Source organism: Oncorhynchus clarkii, chromosome 16 (genome assembly GCF_045791955.1).
Source record: "Oncorhynchus clarkii lewisi isolate Uvic-CL-2024 chromosome 16, UVic_Ocla_1.0, whole genome shotgun sequence".
Lineage (NCBI taxonomy): Eukaryota > Metazoa > Chordata > Actinopteri > Salmoniformes > Salmonidae > Oncorhynchus > Oncorhynchus clarkii.
In genome coordinates this window covers 29,059,848-29,073,352 of record NC_092162.1, presented here as the reverse complement: position 1 = coordinate 29,073,352, position 13,505 = coordinate 29,059,848, and the positions used below count along the sequence as shown (strand labels likewise).

General features: G+C 42.6%; 1 pseudogene; it reads left to right on the top strand.

Moving 5' to 3' along the window:
- Positions 1-13,505, top strand: part of LOC139367293 (cadherin-23-like) — a 187,209-nt pseudogene that overhangs the window by 163,088 nt on the left and 10,616 nt on the right.

Genomic DNA, 13,505 nt, shown 5'->3' with positions numbered 1-13,505 from the left:
GTGAACAGGGAGTACAGGAGGGGGCTGAGCACACACCCTTGTGGCCCCCTGTGTTGAGGATCAGCGAAGTGGAGGTATTGTTTCCTAACACCTGGGGGCAGCCTGTCAGGAAGTCCAGGACCCAGTTGCACGGGGCGGGATCCAGACTCAGGGCCCCGAGCTTAATGATGAGCTTGGAGGGTACTATGGTGTTGTAGGCTGAGCTATAGTCAATGAACAGCATTCTTACATAGATATTCCTCTTGTCCAGATGGGATAAGGCAATGTGCAGTGCGATGGCGATTGCATCATCTGTGGATCTATTGGGGAGGTATGCAAATTGAAGTGGGTCTATGACAGGAGTACTAGGGGATGATAGTAATTTAGTTCAGTTACCTTTGCTTTCTTTGGTACAGGAACAATGGTGGACATCTTGAAGCAAGTGGGGACAGCAGATTGGGATAGGGAGAGATTGAATATGTCCGTAAAACACTCCAGCCAGCTGGTATGCACATGCTCTGAGGACGCGGCTAGGGATGCCGTATGGTCCGGCAGTCTTGCGAGGGTTAACACACTTTAACGTCTTACTCAAGCAAGCCACGGAGATGGCTTACATCTCATGTCTGAGCCGTTGAATTGCAACTCCACTTTGTCTCTGTACTAACGTTTTGCCTGTTTAATTGCCTTACGGAGGGAATAACTACTACACTGTTTGAATTCAAACATATCCTCAGTAACCTTGCCATGGTTAAATGGGGTGGTTTGCACTTTCAGTTTTGCGCGAATACTGCCATCTATCCACAGTTTCTGGTTTGGGTAGGTTTTAATAGGTAAAGTGGGAACAACATCCCCTATACACTTCCTGGTGAACTCAGTCACCATGTCTGTGTATATGTCAATGTTATTCTCAGAGGCTACCCGGAACATATCGCAGTCTGTGTGATCAAAACAATCTTGAATAATGCATTTCCGATTGGTCAGACCAGCGGTGAATAGACCTTAGCATGGGTACTTCCTGTTTGAGATTATTTCTATAGGAAGGGAGGAGCAAAATGGAGTCATGATCTGAATTGCAGAAGGGAGGGTGGGGGAGGGCCTTGTAGACATCCTGGAAGGGGGAGTAACAGGGGTTGAGCGTTTTTTCAAAGTGAGTACTACAGTCAATGTGTTGATAGAACTTCTGTAGCGTTTTCCTCAAATTTGCTTTGTTAAAATGTTGCTCTTTATTCCAACATTTTGGATTTGAGATCAAATATTTCAAATGAAGCGACAATACGGAATGTCACTTTATATTTGATGGCATTTTCATACATATCTGTTTAACTGTTTAGAAATTAAAGCACTTTGTGTATCTAGGCCCCCCTGTTCAAGTCATACTATAAGTACAGTATTGTGAGAAATTCACTTAAAGTGTATAAAAATTGTCAAAAGTTTAGTATTTGGTCCCATATTCATAGCACGCAATGACTACATCAGGCTTGTGTCTCTACAAAGTTGTTGGATGCATTTGCAGTATCCTCTCTGCAAAAGGTTATACCTACAGTAGCACCAATAATTATTCCTCTATGGCAGTGGTCACCAACCAATCTCCAAGGCATTCTTAGTCAATCACCAAACATTTCCGAGCAATAAACCTTTCATTCCTATTTTTTAAATTAGTCTCGATTCAGCTGGCCTGCGCGTGTTCCCAACCAGCACTGCAGCTGCAATGAGTGAGTAGGGAAGTGGATAGATAGGCTTTAAATTTTTCTGGTCATAAGAGTAACAACATTAATTTGTGCACTGGGCAGAAAAAATGTGGTGGTACTCGAGTTTTGCTATCAGCTGAAAAACGGTGTTCCTTTTTGGTCAGTGTCAGTGGAGGAAAGGGAGAGCAGAGGGATGAGAGGCAGACCCTCAGTCTGCTGCCCTCCCCCTCCACTGAGACTGACCATCAGATGTAGGCTCTATAAGCCCAGCAAAAAAATGTAAAAAGTGATTTATTAAAATGTATGCTCACTCAGTAATACACAAGTAATACAACAACTGATCTATTACCAGTGTGATAGTATAGCCTACCTCAAATATTGGTCTGACATCAATGTATTGCCAGGACAATTCAAGCAAAAATAATTATGATATAATGTTTTGGGCCTACGGCCTACTGCACACAACTCATAACTACAGTACTGTTTTTAAATAGGTTAATGTTGCATAGGCTTGTGTTGTTAAGTCATGTAAAAAAATAAAACATTTAGATCTCGACTTGTATTTTGACTCTAGTGATCTCGACTCAAAAACGGTTGATGATCATGCCCTATGGGGACAAGCCGAAAAACTCTCTATGGTTCTACTAAGCACCTTTTTTTCTGAGATTGCACTGAAGAATTAAAAGAAAGAAATGCAACCCTACTTGCATGCCTGATTTGGCCTGTATACCATGAGTTTCAGGCCACTGTATTAGGGTAAAGCTAAACATAAGGTCTTATGAGATATGTATTTATTGTACTGTCATAAAGAGTAACTATAATGACAACATTTGCCTAAAACCTCACTTGGTGAAGGCCACATGACTGAAAATGAATGAATTCAACAAGAACATCTATGTCCCGAACAAATACAGTCGTGGATGGTAACTCTACAATTCACTCAAAGTCGAAAAGCAAGGAGCACTGGGAAATTATATTGGAAGCATGTCGTAGTTACACAAAATGTTCAAGCTGATTCAACTCAAATCTGGACCCCCTACAGGGTGACAGTGACTCTATTAGTTTGAGTTATGATAACAAAATCACTTTAAGTAACTGTTCTCATATATATTAAGTGCAATGGGCTTCCTCAAATGTTTTCAGTAATGACAGCATAATGGGGTTTACAGTGTATAGCTATAAATACAGTATAGGATCATCTGACTAATGCCACCTCAGGTGGAACACGTTGTCATGTGTGCTCCCTCTCCGGCCTCTAGGTCACCAGGCTGCTCGTTATGGCGCACACCTGTCACCATCGTTACGCACGTCTCCAGACTCACCTGGACTCCATCACCTCCCTGATTACCTTCACTATATGTCACTACTTTCGGTTCCTTCCCCAGGCATTATTGTTTCTGTTCCAGTGTCATGTCTGTGCGTTGTTTATGTTTCTTATTTTGTGTTTAGTTGCGTTTATTTATTAAAACACTCACTCCCTGAACTTGTTTTCCCCGACTCTCAGACCGCTTGTTACACACGTACTGTACATACAGTACATTTGTACTGACAGCCAATCATTGGCTTGTGAGAAATGTACTGTATGTTTTGGTTCTATTCTCATGTGATCATGAGATTGTCCCTGTAATGACTGTATACAAACTAAGAATAATGCTGCCACATTTCACTTATGCGACAATGCCATAGCAGACGACACTGTCTAGCTCAGGCTTTAAAAATCAGCACTCAGTGCTGCAGACTTGGTTGAGAATTTAAATGTATATTGTGTTACTTCACCACCACTATTTACCAAAACATTTGATATTGTGTTTTGGATCCTTAAAACTGAATAAAGTATGACATGTTTTAAACTAATTTCAGTCTGTTAATTAAGTTCAAAACAAAGTACATGAGCATATGCATAGAAAGTGGATACGCATGGATGCATGTCACAATGGTAAAATGTAAAAACAACTGTAGTTAGCAAAATAGTGTAGAAATGATTGCTAACTAGCTAAGCATATTGGCTGACTGTGGGGCAAAACAATTCACGTATTTACCATTAATAAGCCACCGCAGATCTATTTGCTGGCAAATGCAACACTGTACTAAAATTGCCCAGGTGTCTCCAGTAATGTTTACTTTTTGATGTTCTATGACGTCTCCACTTCCTTCCTACCCTATGTCTAGAACTTTGATGTGTTCAAGTGATCAGAGACTCTACTCTTATCTTTTTCAGCTATATGCCAATGAGTCCATGTCAGAACATGTGGGTTTTGCCCGTATCTACATTGACCTGATCAATGAGAATGACAACCGGCCCATCTTCCTTAAATCCCTGTATAACATCAGTCTGCCTGAGAACACACCCAGAGGAACCTCCCTCCTACGCATCCAGGTAAGGTTATCACTGCAACACGCTAGCTACAACACACTGTAACAAACACTCCCTGAAGCACACTGTCTCATGCTGTTGTATGGTGTCTGTTGTGCTGTAACACACATTGCCTAGCAGTGGAGACTCCTCAGAGGAGCAAGGAAAGGACCATCCTTCTCAGTAATTTATTTATATTTTTTTATGTTAAACTTCAAAAAGTTTTCCTTTTTAAATAAAACTATACTAAATATAATCACGTCACCAAATACTTTATTAAAACACTATTTTGCAATGGTCTACAGTAGCCTCAACAGCACTCTATTGGGTAGCACAATGGTGTAACCAGAGGACAGCTAGCTTCCGTCCTTCTCTGGGAACATTGACTTCAATACAAAACCTAGGAGGCTCAGGGTTCTCACCCCTTTCCATAGACTTACACAGTAACTATGAAAACTTCTGGGGGACGTCCTCCAACCTATCAGAGCTCTTGAACTGACATGTTGTCCACCCAATCAAAGGATCAGAGACTGAATCTAGTACTGAAAACATAAGGTACAGCTAGCTAGCACTGCAGTGCATTAAATGTGGTGAGTAGTTGACTCAAAGAGAGAGAAAGACAATAGTTGAACAGTTTTGAACAAATTAATTTCTTCATAAATGAAGGAGAAGCAAGAGAGGGAGAGATTGTGTTTTTTATCTCCACAATCAGTTTCACTTACTTAGCTAGCAAATGCAGCCAGCTAGTTTAGCCTACTCAAACACACTGCTCAAACAGAGGGATGCTATGTTAGGTAGCTGGTTATGACTATCCAACACAACACTTCCAAGTCAAGGTAAGTAAGCTTAATGACAAAGCAAAAACAGGTTTTAATAAATTTTAGCAAATTTATAAAAATAAAAAAGTGAAATAACTTTTTACATAAGCACTCAGACCCTTTGCTATAAGACTTGAAATTGAACTCAGGTGCATCCTGCTTCCATTGAGCATCATTGAGATGTTTCTACAACTTGATTGGAGTCCACCTGTGGTAAATCCAATTGATTGGATATGATTTGGAAAGGCACACACTTGTCTATATAAGGTCCCACAGTTGACAGTGCAAGTCAGAGCAAAAACCAAGCCATGACATCAAAGGAATTGTCCGTAGAGCTCAGAGACAGGATTGTGTTGAGGCACAGATCTGGGGAAATGGTACCAAAACATTTCTGGGGCATTGAAGGTCCCTAAGAACACAGTGGCCTCCATCATTCTTAAATGAAAGAAGTTTGTAACCAAGACTCTTCCTAAAGCTGTCCGCCTGGCCAAACTGAGCAATCGGGAGAGAAGGGCCTTGGTCAGGGAGGTGAGCACTCCACCAATAGAGTGCTTTTAGTGGAGTGGTGGAGGTGAGCACTCCACCAATCAGGCCTTTATGGTAGAGTGGCCAGAGAGTGGCCAGACGTAAGCAACTCCTCTGAATGCCAAGCGTCACATATGTAGGAAACCTGGCACCATTCCTACAGTGAAGCATGGTGGTGGCAGCATCATGCTGTGAGGATGTCTTTCAGCAGCAGGGACTGGGAGACTAGTTGGGATCAAGGGAAAGAGGAACGAAGCAAAGTACAGAGAGATCCTTGATGAAAAGCTGCTCCAGAGTGCTCAGGGCCTTAGACTGGGGTGAAGGTTCACCTTCCAACCAACAGGACAACAACCCTAAGCACACAGACAAGAAAATGCAGGAGTGGCTTCGGGACAAGTCTCTGAATGTCCTTGAGTGGCCCAGGCAGAGCCCGGACTTGAACATATGTGGGAATTCCTTAAAGACTGTTGGAAAAGCATTCCTCATGGAGCTGGTTGAGAGAATGCCAAAAGTGTGCAAAGCTGTCCTCAAGGCAATGGGTGGCTACTTTGAAGAATCTCAAATATAAAATATATTTTAATTTGTTTAACACTTTTGTGCTCACTACATAATTGCATATGTGTTATTTCATAGTTTTGATGTCTTCACTTTTTTATAATGTAGAAAATAGTAAAAATAAGGAAAAACCCTTGAATGAGTATGTGTGTTCAAACTTTTGACTGGTACTGTAGCTCTAGTCGATGCTGTTGGTTCCTTGATTGTGCGGGGACGGCTCACAGTTCACCTACAATTATAGTGAATTTGTATTTGATTTTGAATAGGGAATTTTTTATATTTTCACAATTACTTGGGTGGCACTAACTTAAGCTATACAGAATATCTCACCACCATGCATTTCCATCTCCTACTCTATCTCCTTTATTCCTTTTTCAAGCGTGCTGAGGAGCTGTCAACAGTTCAGTGAAATATAGTAGAAAGAGGAGGAAGGGAAGCGCTACTAAGGTACATAATAGTAAATGTTGGTAGATAGAAGGTGCTCTTTGGTAAAAGGGGTAAATTGGTCATCAAAAAAAAGGAGGACCAAGGTACTCTTTAGTATGGCATGTTCAATAGAAACAAAGTTTTTTTTAAACCGACACGTTTCGGCTGCATGGCCTTCGTCAGGGAGTACAAAAAACTAATAATACAATGTCCTCTCTTGAACAGCTTTTCCAATTAGCCCTAATCGAAGAGGGAGTGGTTACAAAACTGATTAGACACACCTAGTAAACAATACTATACACATTAAAAGGTGAAATACTGTAGCTAGGCTATCATAAAAATACAACTCCAAGCTAGAAGTATCAGAACACTTAGAAAGGTAGTTCTAACCTTAAATATGACAGGGAAAAGTGTCAATAATAAGAAAGCAATATATTCCATAGTACACTAGAACACAGCAAAACATGAACAACAACAGTCTAAACATAGTTGAGGGCAATTGAGCAAAATTTCCACTAGATGACAGCAAATTAACCTATCACGAACCTACAGGAAGGGTGAGAAATCCATATCTTCATTTAAACCAGGGTATTTTGTGGCCTGTAGTTTGTAAATCCCAAAACTTTCCCTTTGGTTTAACTGTTTAAGACCTTTTCACCTTTTCTAATAGTGGCCGGAATATGATCAATACCCATAGCTTGTAGGGAGCCAGGGTTGCCATGGGGTAGTCTTCATTGCCTACACGTATGGCGTACTTGTGTTCTGCTAAGCGGTCTTGAAGGCGTCTCTTTGTCCATCCAATGTAGAACACCTTGCATTGTGGACATTCCAATCTATAGATGACATGGGTAGGTTTGCTGTTAATGAAATGATTGACGTAATACTCCATTTTGGAAGCTGTGTCAACAAAATACTTATTCTGTGCAATATTTCTGCAATGGTTGCAATGGTTACAATTAAAAGAGCCCTTTGGTTTGTGGTCAAGCCAAGTTTTTTGAGAGTCACCCGGGAGATAACTGTGGACTAATTTGTCATTTAGGGTAGGACATCGCTTAAAGCTTATGACTGGTGGCTCAGGAAAGACTTGGAGTAGTAACGTATCACTTTGGATGATGCCCCAATTATTTTGTATTATTATTTTGATGTTCTCTGCTTCAGTGCTGTATTTTGTAACAAAATACACTCTCTCTGATGTATCACGAGGCACTCCCCTTAGCAACAAGTTCTCTCTGTCAAGTAATCGTGCCCTTATACCTGTATCTTTCAGGACCTGAACGCTGTAGGCCCGATTCAAGAAGTGATTCTCAAATTCAGCAGATTTGACACTGTAGTGTCAACGTGACATGGTGTGATGAAAGAAACATACAGGAACTCAAATCCTTCTGTTCACCTGATTTAGAATTCCTCACAATCAAATGTAGACCGCATTATCTACCAAGAGAATTCTCTTCGATTATAATCACAGCCGTATATACCCCCCCCCCCCAAGCAGACACATCGATGGCTCTGAACGAACTTTATTTAACTCTCTGCAAACTGGAAACGATTTATCCGGAGGCTGCATTCATTGTAGCTGGGGATTTTAACAAGGCTAATCTGAAAACAAGACTCCCTAAATTTTATCAGCATATCGATTGCGCAACCAGGGGTGGAAAGACCTTGGATCATTGTTACTTTAACTTCCGTGTCGCATATAAGGCCCTGCCCCGCCCCCCTTTCGGAAAAGCTGACCACGACTCCATTTTGTTGATCCCTGCCTACAGACAGAAACTAAAACAAGAGGCTCCCACGCTGAGGTCTGTCCAACGCTGGTCCGACCAAGCTGACTCCACACTCCAAGACTGCTTCCATCACGTGGACTGGGAGATGTTTCGTATTGCGTCAGATAACAACATTGACGAATACGCTGATTCGGTGTGCGAGTTCATTAGAACGTGCGTTGAAGATGTCGTTCCCATAGCAACGATTAAAACATTCCCTAACCAGAAACCGTGGATTGATGGCAGCATTCGTGTGAAACTGAAAGCGCGAACCACTGCTTTTAATCAGGGCAAGGTGTCTGGTAACATGACCGAATACAAACAGTGCAGCTATTCCCTCCGCAAGGCTATTAAACAAGCTAAGCGCCAGTACAGAGACAAAGTAGAATCTCAATTCAACGGCTCAGACACAAGAGGCATTTGGCAGGGTCTACAGTCAATCACGGACTACAGGAAGAAATCCAGCCCAGTCACGGACCAGGATGTCTTGCTCCAAGGCAGACTAAATAACTTTTTTGCCCGCTTTGAGGACAATACAGTGCCACTGACACGGCCTGCAACGAAAACATGCGGTCTCTCCTTCACTGCAGCCGAGGTGAGTAAGAAATTTAAACGTGTTAACCCTCGCAAGGCTGCAGGCCCAGACGGCATCCCCAGCCGCGCCCTCAGAGCATGCGCAGACCAGCTGGCCGGTGTGTTTATTCAATCAATCCCTATACCAGTCTGCTGTTCCCACATGCTTCAAGAGGGCCACCATTGTTCCTGTTCCCAAGAAAGATAAGGTAACTGAGCAAAATGACTACCGCCCCGTAGCACTCACATCCGTCATCATGAAGTGCTTTGAGAGACTAGTCAAGGATCATATCACCTCCACCCTACCTGACACCCTAGACCCACTCCAATTTGCTTACCGCCCAAATAGGTCCACAGACGATGCAATCTCAACCACACTGCACACTGCCCTAACCCATCTGGACAAGAGGAATACCTATGTGAGAATGCTGTTCATCGACTACAGCTCGGCATTCAACACCATAGTACCCTCCAAGCTCGTCATCAAGCTCGAGACCCTGGGTCTCGACCCCGCCCTGTGAAACTGGGTACTGGACTTCCTGACGGGCCGCCCCCAGGTGGTGAGGGTAGGCAACAACATCTCCTCCCCGCTGATCCTCAACACTGGGGCCCCACAAGGGTGCGTTCTGAGCCCTCTCCTGTACTCCCTGTTCACCCACGACTGCATGGCCACGCACGCCTCCAACTCAATCATCAAGTTTGCGGACGACACAACAGTGGTAGGCTTGATTACCAACAACGACGAGACGGCCTACAGGGAGGAGGTGAGGGCCCTCGGAGTGTGGTGTCAGGAAAATAACCTCACACTCAACGTCAACAAAACTAAGGAGATGATTGTGGACTTCAGGAAACAGCAGAGGGAACACCCCCCTATCCACATCGATGGAACAGTAGTGGAGAGGGTAGCAAGTTTTAAGTTCCTCGGCATACACATCACAGACAAACTGAATTGGTCCACTCACACAGACAGCATCGTGAAGAAGGCGCAGCAGCGCCTCTTCAACCTCAGGAGGCTGAAGAAATTCGGCTTGTCACCAAAAGCACTCACAAACTTCTACAGATGCACAATCGAGAGCACCCTGGCGGGCTGTATCACCGCCCTGGTATGGCAACTGCACCGCCCTCAACCGTAAGGCTCTCGCATCACCGGGGGCAAACTACCTGCCCTCCAGGACACCTACACCACCCGATGTCACAGGAAGGCCATAAAGATCATCAAGGACATCAACCACCCGAGCCACTGCCTGTTCACCCCGCTATCATCCAGAAGGCGAGGTCAGTACAGGTGCATCAAAGCTGGGACCGAGAGACTGAAAAACAGCTTCTATCTCAAGGCCATCAGACTGTTAAACAGCCACCACTAACACTGAGTGGCTGCTGCCAACACACTGACACTGACTCAACTCCAGCCACTTTAATAATGGGAATTGATGGGAAATGATGTAAATATATCACTAGCCACTTTAAACAATGCTACCTTATATAATGTTACTTACCCTACATTATTCATCTCAAATGCATACGTATATACTGTACTCTATATCATCGACTGTATCCTTATGTAATACATGTATCACTAGCCACTTTAAACTATGCCACTTTGTTTACATACTCATCTCATTTGTACATACTGTACTCGATACCATCTACTGTATCTTGCCTATGCTGCTCTGTACCATCACTCATTCATATATCCTTATGTACATATTCCTTATCCCCTTACACTGTGTACAAGACAGTAGTTTTGTTAGTTAGATTACTTGTTATTACTGCATTGTCGGAACTAGAAGCAGAAGCATTTCGCTACACTCGCATTAACATCTGCTAACCATGTGTATGTGACAAATAAAATTTGATTTGATTTAGTCTGTTTCCTGATCGCAAATTCTGTGGACTCTTTGGAATTGGACATATGGAATATTCTCTTTTAGCCTTTTGGGGTGAAAGCTGTCTGCCCTCAGAATGGTATTCCCATATGTAGACTTCCTAAAGATTGATGTGTGCAAACAACCTTTGTCATTTTTCTAATGTCGAGGTCCAAAAAATGAATGTTATCCTTGCTGTACCCCATAGTTAGTTTGATGTTAGGGTTAATGCTGTTAAGGTATTGGTGGAAGGAAATAAGTTAATCTTCTGGGCCGGACCAAAACAGGCAAACATCATCAATATAGCGTCCCCACCATATAATCCGGTCAAAGAAATGGATATTAGAAGGATTCAAAATGAAGTCATTTCCCCATTTACCCAAGTACAAACCAGTGTAGCAAGCTCCCATGGCACACCCTTTGACCTGTTTAAATATATGGTCCTGAAAGGTAGAGATGTTATGATTAAGAGTCCATTCAGTCAGTGAGACAATGAAATCTGTAGGAGGCATCTCAGTTTCAGGTAGGGTACTCAAGAAATGGTGCATAGCTGCAAAACCTTGTTCATGCTCAATGGTGGTGTATAGAGACTCCACATCCATGGTGACTAAAAAGGAAGCTGTACCTATATTGTTCAATTCCTTCATTTTGTTCAACACATCTGTGGTATCTTGAAGATAGGCTGGGAGTGACGTCAGAAAAGGCTTAATAAAGTAATCAGTGTACTTAAAGATGGGTTCTGTCAGACTTTCATTACCACTAATGACTTGTCTGCCTGGGGGTTTTCAAGATTTTTGGAAGAAGGTAAAAAGAAGCCATACGCGGACTGCCATTGAAAATAGATGTAAACTCATTGTCTGAAATGTAGCCATTCTCCTTAGCTTCTGTGAGGATCCCTTTCAATTCAGTTTTTAGGTCCTCTGTAGGGTTGAAGGTAAGATTGGTAGAATTCATCATTGTCTAATTGACGGTAGGCTTCTGTCACATATTTGTCTTTACTCCACACTACTGTAGCACCACCTTTGTCTGCTTTTTTAACCACACTCCGTTCATTTTTGGACAATGATTCAACTGCATCCCTCTCTGTCTTAGAAAGATTACGTCGTGTTTGGTTGGGGTCAATTTTACCCTTAAACAGATTATCCACATCAAAATTCACTTTCCTGGCAAATGTATTTAGTGTGGCATTCTGGACGATGGGACAAAAAGTGGACTTGGGCTTAAAATGTGTTTTTGAGGGAACAGAAACTGCCTGATCTGAGACACTGGCGTCTGTAGTTGGAGAGATTGTTTTGCTTGTACCAGGCCTTCATATTTAGATTCCTGTAGAAACTAAATAGGTCAATCTTTGTATTAAATTCATCAGTTGAATATGTGGGGGCAAAGGACAGTCCTTTAGACAATACCCTTATGCAATCATCAGAAAGGGGTTCTCCAGAAATGTTGATCACAGCCTTGTTCTGGTCCTGCTCCGTGTGGTTGGATAGTCTTGATTTCTTCCTCCCCCTCCGTGTTGGCCTATTCTGCCTCCTCTCCCTCTCTTGTTGAGGAACATGCGTGACTCCTCTTCCTGATCTAAAAATATAGGGAGGAGTTGGCCTCTGAGCGTCTGGAGTGATCCTCATCGTCACTGCTTGTAAAGTTGAAAGAAACAGATCTAGGCTTCCTTCTCTGCAGATGTGATTCTGAATTCTTGCGTGTTGGTGTTCTCCAGGCAAAGACCTTGCCATCTCTATAGTCTACTTCATTTCTTCTGAATTTTCTCAGCTTGTCTTGCTTCAATGTCAGAGTGAATGTGTCTACTTTCTCTTTCAAGATATCATCACATTGTGCTTTGTTAGAATTGTCACTGTGTTCTGTGATTTTCCTTTTTACTTCTTCAATTTATGTTTGGACTACTTGTCTGTCCTTTTTAAATTATTCTATTAGAAGTAGCATTAGGTCAAATCAAATCAAATGTTATTTGTCACATACACATGGTTAGCAGATGTTAATGCGAGTGTAGCGAAATGCTTGTGCTTCTAGTTCCGACAATGCTGTAACATCGGGTGGTGTAGGTGTCCTGGAGGGCAGGTAGTTTGCCCCCGGTGATGCGTTGTGCAGACCTCACTACCCTCTGGAGAGCCTTACGGTTGTGGGCGGAGCAGTTGCCGTACCAGGCGGTGATATAGCCCGACAGGGTGCTCTCGATTGTGTCAATCGAACACTTGCTGAGAATAGCCTCCCATTTATCTCTAAATGCAGTTTTATCTTGTGCTCCATTAGCTGGAAACTTCATAATACGGAGGCCTCTGGGGATTAGGCCTTTCCTCCAATAGTCAGGCAAGGTGATAGAATTGAGGTAAAGTTTGGTATCTTTCTCCATAAGGTGTTGCAAGTCTCTGTAAGCCTTGTTAAAGTCCTTTCCAGGATTCTCTGTGGCTGTCATCTCATCTAGCAATGAGGTAGTGGTAATAATCCTTTGGCCCTCTTCATGGGAATAGGAAAATATTGTAGCCTCTTGGGTAAAATCCATAGTTTGAGTTGCAAAATGTCCTAAAAAAACACAGAAAGAAATGACTGTGGAGCTGCTTCCTCTAAGTACCACCGAAGTGCTATGCTTAACTAGTAGAAAGAGGAGGAAGAGAAGCGCTACATTTTGGTAGATAGAAGGTGCTCTTTGGTAAAAGGGGTAAATTGGTCATCAAAAAGAAAAGAGGACCAAGGCACTCTTCATATAATTAATTAAAATGCCTTTAATAGAAACAAAGTTTTTTTTAAACCGACGCGTTTCGGCTGCATGGCCTTCGTCAAGGAGTACAAAAAAAAAAAGAATACAATGAGTTTAGTGAAATAAGTTTAGTTGCGAAAATAAGTTACTATCTATGTATCCGAAACAGCCTTCACTTGGTTTCCCAAATTAAACACTGGGTAGCTGCAGAAACAGGCTTGGAGAGCCCATGGGCAGAATATCACCTGTCGCG